The sequence below is a fragment of the Manacus candei genome, unplaced genomic scaffold, assembly GCF_025592945.1.
Source record: "Manacus candei isolate 608988 ecotype Guabito, Panama unplaced genomic scaffold, ASM2559294v1 h1tg000043l, whole genome shotgun sequence".
NCBI classification, from domain to species: domain Eukaryota; kingdom Metazoa; phylum Chordata; class Aves; order Passeriformes; family Pipridae; genus Manacus; species Manacus candei.
In genome coordinates, this window is record NW_026138091.1 from 1,469,786 (window position 1) to 1,485,173 (window position 15,388).

Below are 15,388 nucleotides of genomic sequence, written 5' to 3' on the forward strand. Positions count from 1 at the left end.
CTCAGCAAGACTGACATTATACCCTTAAACACATGGTGCTGACTTCGTATTTTCACACACCATCTCTTGTCTCTGATGAATACTTTTGTCAAAAATGAAAAAAAAAAAATAATTGTTTACATACTTCACTTGACATACCCAATACTACAATAAGAACTCTGCTACAGCAGAATGGAAAAAAGAAAGAAATAGCTTAATGAAACCAACACCTGGAATAAAAAAGTTCAAAGTGCTTTGGTACAGCAGACACATTTAGAAATGCTGATAAATTCAATTTCATCTGAAAGGTGATAGGTGGCTGCAGTTTTGCATTTCAGTTTCTGAACCTTGAAATCTCTTCTTCCCACAAAAGGATGCTGCTTCAAAGCCTTTCTGTCTGGAAATTAAAGCACCAGAATAACTGCTACAGGAGGGGCTGCCAAACTGCTCCAAATGAGCCAGCATGCCCAGCACCTTGGGCTGTTTGATGCGAGGCCGGCAGCTGAACAGATTGGGCCATGTGTGTCCCTATCCCCGCATGCACAGGAGCCATCTGGAAACAAACAGCTCAATCATGAAAGAGTAAAGATAACAAGGAAAATTGCAGCTTCCTGATTAAAAAAAAAAAAAAAAAAAAGAGATACTTGCTTACCTCATTATTACTGTTTTAAGACTCACAAAATATGCAGGCTTTCCCTTATCTCCTTCTGTAAGTATCCTTTTTAACAATCACATTAAGAGCATTACCATGGAAAACAAGGAGTCATTTATGAAAGGCAAGGGCTAGCACATCATTCATCTGCTGTTGATGCATCAGTCAGAGGTATTGCAGACCCAGCAGCCATGCAGACGAGCAAGTTTCACTGAAGGCTGCTGTCAGGTCAGTGAGACCTTCCAAGTGGATGCCTAAATACAACTATATTTAAGGCCACACCAGCCTCTGTAATACTCAAGAGAAACAGCAGTTGGAGGAAAGAGACAATAAATTAAACAAACTCAGCGCATCATCTGAGATCACATTCTGACCATCTTCCAGAAGAGCAAGCCAACGACAAGCCACACTAACAATGTGCTATTTAGCTTGGCCAACTTCACGGCAACTCCAAGCCAGCCTGTGCCCCAGCACGCACCTGGGGTCCAGCTCTACCAGCAACAGCTATTAAGAATCAGCCCCAGCTGCTCTAAAGTTTGGGACTCCACCTTTAATGAGCCTAATTAATTTACTTTCAACGCAGCCTGACTCCAGATTGCACTGTGTTTTCCAAATGTTTACCATAAAGCCAAGGGGAAGAGATGTCCTCTCCCTATGAGCCTTGACATGGTCCTGGGGTATTCCTCCAGTTCAGCTGCTGCTCAGCACCAATCCCTGAGAAGGGGAAAGATAGTGCCTGCTCCCAGGAGGGCTTGGGGAAAAGTCAAAAGGGAAAATACTGCAGAACAAAATATTCTGATTGAAAATTGAACCAGGATTTTATTACTAAAACCAGTCCTTAGATGAAGAACTAAAAGATGGGGTTTCTTTAAATACCTTTTTTAACTTGAAGTGATAGAGAAGTAGAGATCATTACCCTCATTAAAAGGTGCTTTTATTTTTTTATTCAATCCCTCAGTCTTCTAACATAAATTTTCCTCTGCCACTGACAACTTCTGCATTATTTATACAATGGCCAAACTATAATTGGCCTCTTTCACATGGATGAATATCAACATATGGAGGGGAAACAGGGCAAGGAGAGAATGCAGATAAGTGACAATTCCCATATTTGTAGAGAAAACAGTTGTATTCTGACAGCATGACAGATTTTAGATATACTGTTCTGCATTTATACATAGTTGATGTCTAGCTTATAAAGGTTCATTTAGCTATAAAAACATCATGTTTAGATATTGAAACTCTTCAGACTCAGAAATTCTTATGATCTGTGTCAACAAGACAACTGTTTTGCTGTGATATAATATTTCAGAGTACTAGATTTTTCTTTCTATACCATTCTAATTTAACTTTACTTTAGTTCTAACATGAAGATACAGTTTCTACTGTACTGTGAAACCAATAGCCAATTCCCAATGTCTAGAGGCAGAAATTACATAAGCTTAAAATATACATCCTATTTTACTCTTCACATTGCCAGCTTCTGTTTTAGCTTAGCATAGCACACTTTATTCCCTTACCACAGCAATTCATGGAAAAACCCCCAAACATTTACACCTTGAAGCTTTAAAATCACAGTATATTCCCGTGTAGAGATGTGATGCCATGAATTAAGAAGGTCATACTTCTAGGATGTTCTGGTTCACAGGTGGAACAGGATCATCGGAACAGATTTTTACATATAAATGACACAAAGCCATTTGAACAGATTTGCACTACAGCTCAGAAAACATGATTTCATCTCACTCACAAACTACACCAAACTATAGCTTTGAAGAAGGCTAAGGAGGAAGGGAAGCGTCGGGTGTGTGCAGGGAGGCAAGCAAAGAACCAAACTAACCCCTAAAAGCACTGTGCTCGTTCAGGTGCAAAACCAACTGCCCTTCAGAGGGGGAAAACACACTCTAGCAACATCTGAGCTGCTACTATTCTTGTCTCCTCCCAGAGCTTTGCTGACCAGAAGACAGGCAATTCCTCCACTTTGCCAAGAGCCATACCACTTCTGCAGACCTGCTTGGTTCACTGTACGCTTCAGGCAAGATCCAAAGCTGGAGCCAGTAGCACTCTCCATATCAGCTTTCATATTCCGTTTTCAGAAAACATCGTATCTTTTAACTGTTGTAATATAAGCTGTCTCCCCTCACAGAAGCCCACTTTCATCAGCACAGAGTGGACAAGTCTGACTTCAAACTGCCCATAACTACATATAAAATATTGTCACTCCTGCGCAATGGACCTTTATTTACAATTTTACTGACTAGACGTCCATCTTTCTGCAGATCTGATAGTAAAGTTTTCATTATTTTCAAGATCTCTACTTTTAGATATAAAGTTTATTCTTTCCTGACAGCACTGCACAGATTCTGCAGAAAGATATATTTGCTCTTCTATTAAGCAAAAACATTTATCTCCAAATATTCTTTTTAAACTTAGACTCTTAGACAAAGTTACTGTACTACTGAGGTTGATACATGGCAGTACAAGTTTACTGACTGGACTCAATGATTTTACAGGTCATTTCCAACCTAACTGATTCTGTGATTCTCTATTCCCCTGAATCAAATACAGTAACACTAACTGCAGTAAAATAAATAATTTAAGCCCATTTTTAATTAGGTATTTCCAAATACACCACCACCCTCCTTTTGATCAATTATTTTTTTTATTTTTATTTTAAAGCAATTTTAAGCAGTCATCACACACTAGTTTTACACATAATGCTCCTCTTCATAGAAAAGATGGTATTGTGATAGCTTGGCTTCAGAAAACTGGGGTTCACTTCTCAGCCTTGCCACAAACTCTCCATGAGGCCTTAGGCTCATCACTTAGGATTCAAGTGTCCCATGTCAGGCGTCTAAAAATTGGCTGATTAAGTCTCATCTAGTGATCTCAGACTTTTTTCAGTCACTGGAAAGAGCAGTCCATCTCACGTCCAGAGAGTAGTCCATCTCACATAAAGACAGATGCCTAAGGTAGGTCAAATGAATCACCTTCTGGAGGTATTTAAACTTAAATGACATGAATCCTATCCTTAATCTCCCTCTGCCATTGATCCCCATCTGTCATATGGGATTTATGTTTCAACATATCAACAGGGCACTAGTTTGACTGGCTTCTACTTAACATAAATGACTCTCCGTTATGTACAGATTTGCATGCTTCACAAAAAGCTAATCCTAAAATCTTTACCTGAAATCTTCATGTCTATGTTCAAGACAGCCTACCTGGGCAGCTGTGGTTTTGGCTTTGTATTTGTTTCACCCATTTATGCTGTCACATACCAGAGCAGGACTAGATGTTCTCCTGTATCAGCCTCTCATTGAGAGGGGGAGCAGAAATCTCCAATAATTACATCAACCTCCAGATAGATGACCTGGTTTCTGTATTGGGGAAACTGCTGTAGCAGAACTTTGCTAATTCTCTTATCATAAAAACTGCTTTCTGGTATGAAACAGCTAGTCTCTTAAGTATTACTGAAGCTGGAATTAGTTTATCTCCTTTATGCCAGATAAATTCCCTCCTGGCCATGGAAGGCTAAAAGCCAGTCCCTTTGTACCATCCCACCTGTAAATAATTCAAATCCCAGTTGTGAGCAGGGTATTATACAAGAAATAGCTTTTTTCAGTAGCAAGCCAAACAGTTTACCCAGTTTTCAACTAGAAAATGGCAAATCAGATTACTGGAAAACAGGAAACTTTTTTGTATTTAAAACTGAAAAATTCCTAAGTTATACCACATTGAAGGTAAAGAGGTTGTAAAGAGTAACTCAGCATAGTTTCTATTTAGAGATCTAAACTGGATGTCCAAGTCCCCTAGTATGAACAGTACAGCCTCAATGACCAGCAAAATATATCTAGCAGAATGCCTAACAAACAAGTGTTCACCTTTTCAAGTATGAAGTTTCCATGATACAATTAAAATCCCTTTGAAGAAGGATGATATGGTTACAGCAATGAGTTGTTTATTGATCTCTGGAGGCCTTATATAATGGCACTTTTTCCAACATTTGGGCTAAATTTTATTTTTATCTTTTGCACAACTGTTCATGTCCCCAGTCAAAGATCTGGATCCTATTATGTTAGGCACACTGTTAACACATTACAAGATTTGTCAGGCCCTGTTCTAAAGAGACTGCAGAGCAAACACTGCTTCTCACAAATACGAAGCAGCTCTTTATGAAACAGCTGTCACCGGTTACAACCTACATTTGGAATTCACTGTGTTAACAGAGGATGTGGAGAGCTAAGTCATCACACCTAGATCTTTTCCCATGTGTCCAGGCAAGCAAGCAACTTATAAAACCAAAATAGGTTTAAAAGTCTGTTCTAAGTGATGGTGACAATAAATAACTTCCAGTATTCCAACTCAACCATAAGTGCTTTGAAGGGTAAAAAAAGTAATTCTGTATTTCTGGGACCTAATTCAGCTCATCTAAAAAAATACGATTCACTAGAAATACACTAACAAGAATTCTGGTCTAAGAATTGGAATTATGAGCCAGAATTGGAAGCACAATATTAGACCAAGTCCAATGGAAAAAAGTAACATGGCCTGAAGCAGTTGCTTTGTAACAGGAAACAAAATTTCAGCACACATTTGTTTCAGGCTCACTCTGTGTGCCTTATCTAGGGAAAAACCCATGTGTATTACTACTGTTAAAACTGAGAGCAACTGTATATGCTGTGACTGTATTCATACTCACAAGGATGCTGGCCCATATGGTGAATACGCTTATTGCATATTAGTCTTAGACACTAACTTGCTGCAACGAATCAGCTAAGGTTTAGTTCCTTCTCTGATAGGCTGTGTTTGTGTAGGTCATCATCTTTATCTCTGCAACAACAGGTGTAGAACTTTTGATCGTCACTGACCAACATACAGCCCCTCCACTAACACATTTTGCTGCTAAGCCTACTACTTTTAGTTCCTCCCAATCTGGTTACTCATGGGTACAGAAGACTCGTATGCCCAATAATAATGAGGCAAGAGCTTCAAACTACAACAAACTAACCACAATCAACAAACATGCTGATGGTCTTTAAGAGAGGGAAAGTTTCAGTACGTTCCCTTACTCTTTTTTTTATAAGTACTACAGCATAAGATAAACATTAAGCACAGTTCTACACTCTATACGATACACCTCTTAAAACTTTTTAAAACCTAGAATTTATTCAATACAATTACATCTAAATTTGACTGGAGTAACTACCTTTAAGTATCTGAACAGCACTACAGCTGTAAGCAGGACAGGCTGAGCTAATATTTTTCAAGGTTTGAGGATAAATTCTTATATTACCTCATCAGCATAACCTCTATGGTATTAAGAATTATCAATATATTTATCCCAAAAGGACACACAAAATAGCCAATATTTGGCCCAATGCAGGACAAAACCTTGAACAATTTGTTAACTTAGAAAAATCTTCACGAATATGTCTTCAACTAGGCTCCATACTCACTACCTCCACCTATGACTTTTTGTCTGCACTTGAGGTCATCCTTTCAAATTCACACATTCATCTACTTTAAACACCTATAGCCAACATCGTGAACTATGCAAAGAGGTTAGGATTTTACCTACCCAGTAAAGATTCTTTTTCTTCATCACAAAAAAAGTCACAGAACTAAGTGGAAGAGGGCAGTAACACCACAGAGTAAGGCATGCCAGGTGATAATCCCTTTCAGCAAATAATTTAGCTTTATTCTATGAAATCAGCTAACACCACTGAATTCATACATTGTTTTAAAAGTAGCTGAAGTGAACAGACATTCTAAGAGCCAAATTTCAACACAAAGCAAATGAAATGCTCCCAGTATCATGTTAGTACCAGAAGGAAATTCAAAAAAGCTATAACTAGAGTAATATTGACACGCTCCATTAAAATTATGCCAATTGTTTTTCCTTTCACTTATCTGGATCACATACAATTTGGAATCCCATCGATGAGTACATATATAAATGAGTTATCTGGAAAGGCAGAAAAAGGTTTTGGCTTTTGGGATTCATTTGAATCCTTTAATAACAGTGTAGACAGTCTCTACTATGCCTGCAAAGGACTGGTTCATCACCTTTAACGGACATTTGGCTGGTTGTTGCTTTAGAATTTAATCAACACTACATAGATAAGCAGTGCTCAATTCAAAAATCTGAGCAATAGCTGCTTGATATCAAGATAAAATATTTATTACTATTATTCTTCTTCTAAAATGCTGATTTCCATAGTGAGTTTTATGCCTTGCTCACTATAACACAGAACTTTCGTATCAATATTTATAAAGAATAATTGATTCTGAGTAAACAACTCACAATTATTAGCCAGTGTATGATTTATAAAGCCAATATTTGCATATCGAATATTAACATAGGTCCAAGTCATTACTAAAAATGGACACATGTTTTGAAGATGACAAGTGCAAGAAAGCACTATAACATGTGACTTCAGGTGTTTTTTTTCCCAGACAATTTTACTTTAAGTTTTCACTTTCAACATTTTCTCAACAAGCTAGAAGAGCTGTAAATACATATTAATTTTTAAAAAAGCAATATTTCAATCCTTCTATGTAGAATTTACAAAAATAAAGCAAATATACAAGATAAGAGCAGCAAAGGCCTTATGCAGCTACAGGACATCATAAAGAAGAAAGTGACCTCTGTCAAGGTCACATGGATATTGCCTGGTGTTTCTCTGCTCTAACTAGCAGCTGAGCAAGTTAACAAAGCATGAAGTAAGAAAGCCAAAACTGAGGAGTAAGTGCAAGGTAGCAGCTTGTTGTTAGCATATGAAAAGAACTATAAAAAAATGAAAACTGTGGAAAAAAAAAATCCACTGACAGACTCTTCATAAGGAAATATTAGCATGATACAGTTATCAAATGCAACAGCGTAACAAACACATCTTTAAACATTTGGGTTGTTAGAAAAAAAATAAACTTTAATTTCAGGATCCAGAAACCCTGAAATTCAACCATCACTACACTAGCAGTCAAAAATGTGTTTGTCTTCCACCCTTACCTGGACTACTCAAGGACATCTCTTTGCAATTCAGTGGGAAGACACTCTCAAAGCTAACTCTTACTTGCCTTTTCAGTAGAGTTGTATCCCTCTCCTAACAGACACCTGTTTTCTTACCAATGCCACCAATTAACCATCCATAGCCACGTAGTACACATGGAAAGAGGACATGCGAGATGCTCACCAAGACAAGTTTATCCTGGCGCAAAGCAGAATCATGACAGGGTTCCCTGGCTCAGATGCCAGCCACAAGGATTTGCACCTCCACAGCCAGCTCCAAAACAGGTTTAGCAGAAAACTGTCCTTTGGGTAGCATCTCACTGATGGCATCTAGAAACTAAGGCCTATTTATGCAAGTCCACACTAGAATGATGGGACACAGGACACTGGTTCTCTCACATCTCAAAGAGTAACAGGCATACTCTTTTAAATCAAAGTTCCTACTAATAAGCTCAATTTATAGTTTTAGGACGTATCAGAGGAACAAAATAAATGGAAGGAAGTGTCATCGACTTCAATCGGCTTTAAATCGGGTCTCAAAGATTAACACCAGTTAGATAAATAAACAAAAATTTCTTGTCAGTAACATGGGACAAAATAGGATTATAACATACAAGGGCAGCTTAAGGGAAGTTCAGACAGAACCTCTTCACACTACACAAGTAACATGTCGCAACATCTTTTACAACAAATACTATTTAATCCAAGAGACACAGTAGGAGTCAATAGCAGCAAGTTCAATGGGTTGGTGATTTTAAGGTCAGAAGGACAGGTGATTACCTACTCCATTCTCATGGATTAACACAAATCAGAAATCCAGCAATTTCAGCATCAAATCTAGAACTTGTACCTAGTCTAGTTAAAAGGAAAGAAAATACTGATCTACAGACTTCAAGTAAAGGTATCATCTCCTCACTAAGGTGGCTCATACACTTGCTACTCTGATAGAAAAACATCGATACCTCATTTCTTGTTTGGGGTCTTGTGGTTTGTGTGCCCAGCCAGGCTGCTGCACGACCTTATACATACCAGAGCATAATTTAATACCAGTATGTTCACTGTGTGGGCATCAAGGAAGCTCTCGGCACATACAGCTTTCCAAAGAGAATGGTAAGCTTTTAGGAGTTCCACTAAGAAACAGATTGGGCACATCTCAAATCACACAACTCAACTCCCTCCTCTAAACTAATTCTAGTTGTGTGGCATCCTCTCTGAGATGGGCACCTTTCCTACTCTGAGCAGTATTTACAGATGCATATGGCTTCTTTGCTCTTCAAAATTGGGCCAGATGACGATGTCCAGATGTAATCCCCAATTCTTTTCTCAAGCTAGTATTTAGGGAGATTCACGATTTTTTTTACTGGAAGTAGGCAAAAGTATTACTGTTTTTCACTTTGTTAAAACACATATTCAGATATTATAGGATGAGAAACCAAATTAAATCAGTTTATAAAAGCACTTTTCCCAATTTTATTAAAATCGGCACAAAAAACCCAGAATTATATTCATGAATACGGATTTTGTATTTTATTCCAGATCATTGTCAAAGGTAATGAAAAGAGTTGGAATAATAGAGATGGCAATTCCTCATATACTATCTCTTCTGCAATCTAGTACATGAAAAAAAGAAATCCGTTCACAGGGACAATGATGCTGTTTGACACCATTATTTTTATAATTAGAACATTACCCTAAACTAAATCAAATGCCTGACTAAATTCAAAACAAGCTTACAATTTCAACAATAAAGACAGTCCTTTTTTAATCAGAAAAAAAAAGTTTCAAAACTATTTTGATTGGGGTGTATGTATATCACACTATCCTTCTTTAACCCTCAACAATTCACCAATATATTGTGTCTTCTATCAACACATCACACCATTAAGTTTTTCTTAAGTTATCACTTTTAGCCTTTGGAAAAAAAACAACAAAACAAAACAACACACTCTAACTGCATTGTCAGATATTCTTCTAAGAATTCCTCCCAATTCTAATACTTGCTTATAGAAATCCAATAGAAATAAATTATTATAAATTATTAAATACTGGGAAAAAGGGAAAAAGGATTAAAATTACACGCTACAAGTAATCTTAAGTGTTCCAAATAAGAGTTAGGTCTAGTGTTCACCTGTCAATGTACAAATGTACAATTTTTCTAGGAAAAGCATGACTGAGACAACATCCTGAACCAAATAAACTATTTGTCATGGAATCTTTATTTCCAGACCTGAGGGAACGGCCTGTAGTTGTGTCAGGGGAGGTTTATGCTGAACATCAGAAAAAGGTTCTTCACCCAGGGGGTGGTTGGGCACTGGAACAGGCTCCCCAGGGAAGCAGCCACAGCACCAAGCCAGAGTTCAAGAAGCATTTGGATGACACTCTCAGGCACGTGGTGTGACTCTTGGGGATGGTCCTGTGCAGGGCCTAAGGGCTGGACTTGACGATCCTTGTGAGCCCCTTGCCTCGTGCAAAAGCACTCCAATTATTTTCAACTGCACTATCCACATGGTTATTCAAACGCATACAGATGAGTGAATTCACACGTAAACTCCTGTCTCTGAGCCAAACCAGGCAATTGGTTACCAGCTTTCCCACTTTGTAACTGTTACACCAATTTTTCAGCCACATATAGAAAAATAATACCCTTAAGATAAAGGTACAAAACAGAACTTGTAAGCAGACTTTTAACCAATTCATTAAAACATTACTGGGCAACTTTGAGGCACATATTCTCATGTCTTTGTGGCACTCATGTCCGTAGTCACTGCAGACATGGCTAGAGTATTAAAGCTACTTCAATACATTTGGCTACTGTTATAAATCCTGAATAGTGTCCAGGAAACTTACAGACAGTAGCACTAAAATAACCAAATTGGTTTTAGCCACTCCTAAATAAAATTTTGTTTTCCTGAAAAATGGCTTATTACTATAATAATTCAGAGTCAATGAATACTAAGTCACTTGGATAAGTTTTTGTGACATTTTTTAAAATTTGTAAATTTTCTCTGTTTAGAAGAACCTTTTAAATATTAGTAGTTTATCAGATAACTACACTGCATAGGAGAAATTCCAGATTTATTTTGTGTTCCAATACATTTCTCCGAGCATCTTTAGGGATGACTAGAAAAGAGAAATGGCATCCTGTGTTTGCAATTCTCCGAGAATTTAAAAGATGGCAACACCACTCCCTCTAGTATGGAGAAGGAGAAGTGTTCAGTGCCTGCTGTTCTGGGGAAAGACCTCTAGACTAGTAATGACAAGAAAACAGATTAAGAAAAATGCTCAGCTCTCTCATAACACATTCATGTGCTACTCCTTTAGTCACTTAGGAAAAGTCAGCCTCTAAAACATACTGATTAACATTTGTCAAAAGTAGTACTTAAGACATTCTTATTATGGCTCCCATCCAGTTTTCAGTCACTGCAGTCCTCAAGGGAAAAAAATATTTTCAATAAGTATTTTTAAATATTTTATTTTTTTTTTATTCAAACAGAAAACTTTTTCCACACACTGCTTGCACAAATCGCTCAGCTGGTCTGTGTAGTCCCTGAAAGAAGTTGCCTGTAGCCTGCTCTTAGCATCTCACCAGAAGAAATCATGAAAAACCCTTGTCAGTTGTCCTCCTCCTATGCATTCTACTTTGGTATCCAGTATTTCTGTAAAAGATCTAACAGTATAAGCACCATTTCCTAATCCCCCTTTTTACCGACGTATATTAGGGAGGAATAAAGCCCACTGTAGCAAAGATGATATTTGTACATAACAATCCCGAAAATATGTTAACCTAACGCTTTGTTTATTTAGTCTGGCAAATGCTTTGATTTAACCACAAGTATCTTTAGTAAATATCAGCAGTAAACACAAATTGATAGTTGGCTAATGAGCCTCCCTTATCTGTATTTCTAATTAAGGTTCTTCCTAAATACCAAGTTATGTTTAAAACAAACATTCTACAAAGAATCAAAGCAAAATCAAACGATGAAGTATTTCTCTTTGTGGAACTGCACATTTATATGGGCATCCTCAGCAAAGGGAAGGAGATCATGGAATCCATGCGTAATAATTCCTCCATGCTTTTCCTCCAGATATGCAGAAATATTTTCTTGTCCTTTTTATTTGTATTGCAAACTTTAATGTCTCTTCCACAGCAGGTAAAAGAGGTTGTATGCACTCTTTATTCAGAACACAATTCCCAGTAAAGAGTTTATCTGTGTGTTTAAATGTGCATATAAATATAAACTCCCACACAAGTATTTTTAAAATTGTAATCAGATTGTTGAACTGAGAGGAAAAGATCATGATATGCTAAATAAGAGCTTCATTTTCATGTGAGGAAGCATCAATTAACTGAGTTCTGTACAGCTGAGTGGCTTAAAAACTTCAGCCAAACACTGAACTGCTCCTTTTTACTTATTACAGCCAACCCTGCCAAAAGACCATAAAAATTGATTTTATGTTTCCGGTGTCTCTATGCTAGGTGGAAAAATATAGATTTTTTTTTTTTCCTTTAGGTTTCTGACAAACAGAACCTTCCCTTATCTCACACCTTCTCAACTACTACACTAATCAACACTGAGCATCTTCTCAGTCAGCTCTTATATCTGATTTAAGTTATGATTAAGGTAAGAGAACATTTCAGATTGTTAAATCAAACACTGTTTTGTATCTATGGTTTTAAAGGGCTTCTTGCCCACCCATGGTACAGAAAAGGCTATATCCCACTTGTGCTGCTATGGTATACATGGTAACAGATTATTTTTCACATTTGTTTTGGAGAAGTGTTAGATTTGCTCTGTTAGTCTGTGAGCTACCTCTTTAAATTCCAGTATAAATCCTTAAAATGGATTTAGCATCTTTTGCATCAAACATTAATAAGGCTCACTTAGGCGCTCTTAATGTGAAGGAAAATTGGGCTTGTATGAAATGGCTACACTGGAACATTTCATGCTTTTGCAAGTGCAGGAGTATGATTATTTCCTACAGCATGTCATTATCTTATGCCCTGTGGTTCTTTTTTAAATTATCTCTTCTCACTCAAGCTGCCTACACTACATTTTTAAGCTATATAGTTTCAATTTATGAATTGCATGGATGCAAATTTTGACCAACTATACCACATTAAAGTATATTCCCCTCAGACACTACTAATAAAACAACAAATACAAAAAGCTTGGAAGAAAAAAAGATACGTATTTGACTCAAGACATAAAACCAGGTCATTTGTTTCCAAGACAGACAAGAAAATACTATTCTAGACATATGTGCAATCTCCTTACACTTCTGAGCAGGTTTATTTAAGCTTGGCAGGAGATGTCATTTCACATCCTCACAAAGCAAATTAGTTCACTGCTTACTTGTCCTTGTACCCAAAAGCTCCCCCTCCCTTTTTCAGGGACACTCCTATAACAACTGCTCATCTGTAACTCTAGATGCCAACTCACCAGGGAAAGGAGACTCCCCTTGGGTCTACAACTACCATCTTCCGCTTCTTAGGATGAAGTAACTCTCACAGACAATAAAGCAGTTTAAACAGCACATAACAGATTAACATGCAACATGGATGGCACACTGCACAGCAGCTCTGAGGATGAGTATCACCATTGCAGATTAGTAGTCTATTTGTCTATAACATGTATGTGTATCTAAAATTACTCGACTGACCTTTGTACTGAAAATATTATTTCAGAGCCATTGAAATATTATTGCACTACAACATTTTGCATTGAGTTTACAAGGCAATAAAGAAAGAACTCCTTCTTCACCCACAAATGGCTATTAAAAAAGGAAAATAAAACTTGACATCCCCAGACAACCAAAAGAAATGATTTATTTGGATGCCAACATCTGTCTCGAGATTGTGGCCAAGTGCTTTTCTGTGCTCATTTACGACTCAACTTGGAAAGCTTTTCAGTTACATTTACCTAGAGATTTCTCTCTACCCCTTCCCATCTGACAGAAATCACTCAGCTGGGTCTGATGAATAATAGCAAAAGGCAGCTTGTATCAGAGATGATTGAATTACAGATTGTTGAAAGTACCACAAAGGCTCATTCCAATGACTACATTTAATTTATTTACTACACTGACTACCAGAAGCTAGTAGTCGTTTGATATCTTTATTTCAGAAGACTGGAAACAAAAGAAAAATTAATATTCTTTGCCACTTTCTTACTACTGTCCCTAGTAGAGTTTGATAGCCAAAATTAACTTTTAAATGTACCGTGTGCGTCTGGGAACCAGACTAAAACGTACCCCAAATCAAAGCAGGGCAAGCAGTATTCCGTAAAATGAAGGAAATAATGTCAAAGAAAATGAAATTGCACGGAAGGAAAACGCGTTAGCCTGGCAGCCTTTCTAAGTAATGTGGGAAACGGTTTTGTGAATTGATACACAAACGATGATTAGATATCCTGCGGTCCAGAGGGAAGACCAGCGCCGGCGGGGGCACACCGCAGTGCCCCACCGCTCTCGGCAGGGGCGGCCGTCGGGACAGACCACCCTGCCGAGGGCGAGGGCACAGCGGCGGTAGCAGCCAGGTAACACCCGGAGAAACAAGTTGGCTCGGCGACCGCCTGGGCGCCGGCTCTGGGCAGCGGCGGGGAGGGATGGAGGGATGCAGGGCGGACAGCTCCCCTCTCCTACAGCCAGAGCGGGGGGCGGCGACAGCGGAGCTCCGCGGGGGCGGCGGGGGGGGGGGGGGGGAGAGGGGGGTGTGGGCGCCCCCTTTGTCTGTGTCGCCCCTCCCGTAACCGGCCCTACCCCCGCCGGGAGCGCTCCGGGGGCGGGCCCCCGCCCCCCGGCAGCCGCGGGCAGAGCCGCCGGCCGCCCCCGGAGCATGTGCTCTGCCCCCGCCCGCACAGCAGGTGCCCCCCCTGCCCGAGGCGACGCCGCCCGGGCGCGGCAGCGGGCAGCCCCGGAGCTCTGCCTTACCTGGCAACCGGGTCGGGCGCTCCTGGCTCGTCCTTCAGCCTCTCCCCGTGGCGGCACCTCCCGGGGCGAGGCTGCGGTGCACGGCGGGGCGCGGGCGGAGCGCCCCCGGCACGGCGGGCAGGTTGCCCCGGTTCCCTGCGCTCGGCGGGCTGGCGGCGCGCCGGGCGTTAAGTTTGAGCGGCAGTGTCGGCCGCCGGCGGGCAGGGCAGTGCGGGGCGGGCGGGGCGGCGGAGGCGGCACGGGGGCTGCGCGGCGCCCGGAGCGCCGCCACACTGCAGCGTCTCCAGGAATCCCTCCCGCGAGAGGCAGCCCATCACCCCCGGCCCAACGCCCTCATTGGCTGCGGGGCGGGGACACGCGCCCGGGCCGCCAATGGCGAGGCGCCCAGCATGGGTGGAGCCGCCGCGCCGGCCTCGCCCATCCCGCGGCCGCCCGGTCTCTGTCCTCCCCGTCGGGCGGGGCCGGGCGGTGGCGAGCGGGGGAGGAGGAGGAGGGTGAGGAAGAGGAGGGTGAGGAAGAGGAGGGTGAGGAAGAGGAGGGGAAGGATGGGGAGGATGAGGAGGATGAGGAGGGCATCCCCGCGCATGGCGGGCGTGGCTGGCATTCCCGGGGCTGCCGTCCGGCAGCACGAGGCGCTGTGCCACAAGCACAGCGGCCGTCGGGTGAGCGGGGTGCCCCGGGCGGGGCGCGGCAGGAGCCCTCGCTGGTAGGTCGGCAGGAAGCGGAGGCGGCGGCGACGACCCCCGCCAGGCGTTGTTGGTACTTTTAGCGAGCCTGCGGTGCGCAGCCCTTCCTCTGTGGCGGCCCCTGGGCAG

At 40.8% G+C, this 15,388-nt stretch overlaps 1 protein-coding gene across 3 annotated transcripts in view; it reads right to left on the reverse strand.

The window, feature by feature from the left end:
- SYT1 (synaptotagmin 1) overlaps positions 1 to 14,686 on the reverse strand; it is a 351,145-nt gene extending 336,459 nt beyond the window's left edge. For 2 of the 3 annotated variants that reach the window (XM_051795724.1, XM_051795722.1), the window contains exon 1: positions 14,574 to 14,685. The gene's annotated coding sequence lies outside the window, so the exon portion shown is untranslated. Of the gene's footprint in view, positions 1 to 14,573 lie in introns of all 3 variants that reach the window. The other variant, XM_051795723.1, reaches the window with a different exon arrangement.
- Positions 14,687 to 15,388: the final 702 nt, after the last annotated feature.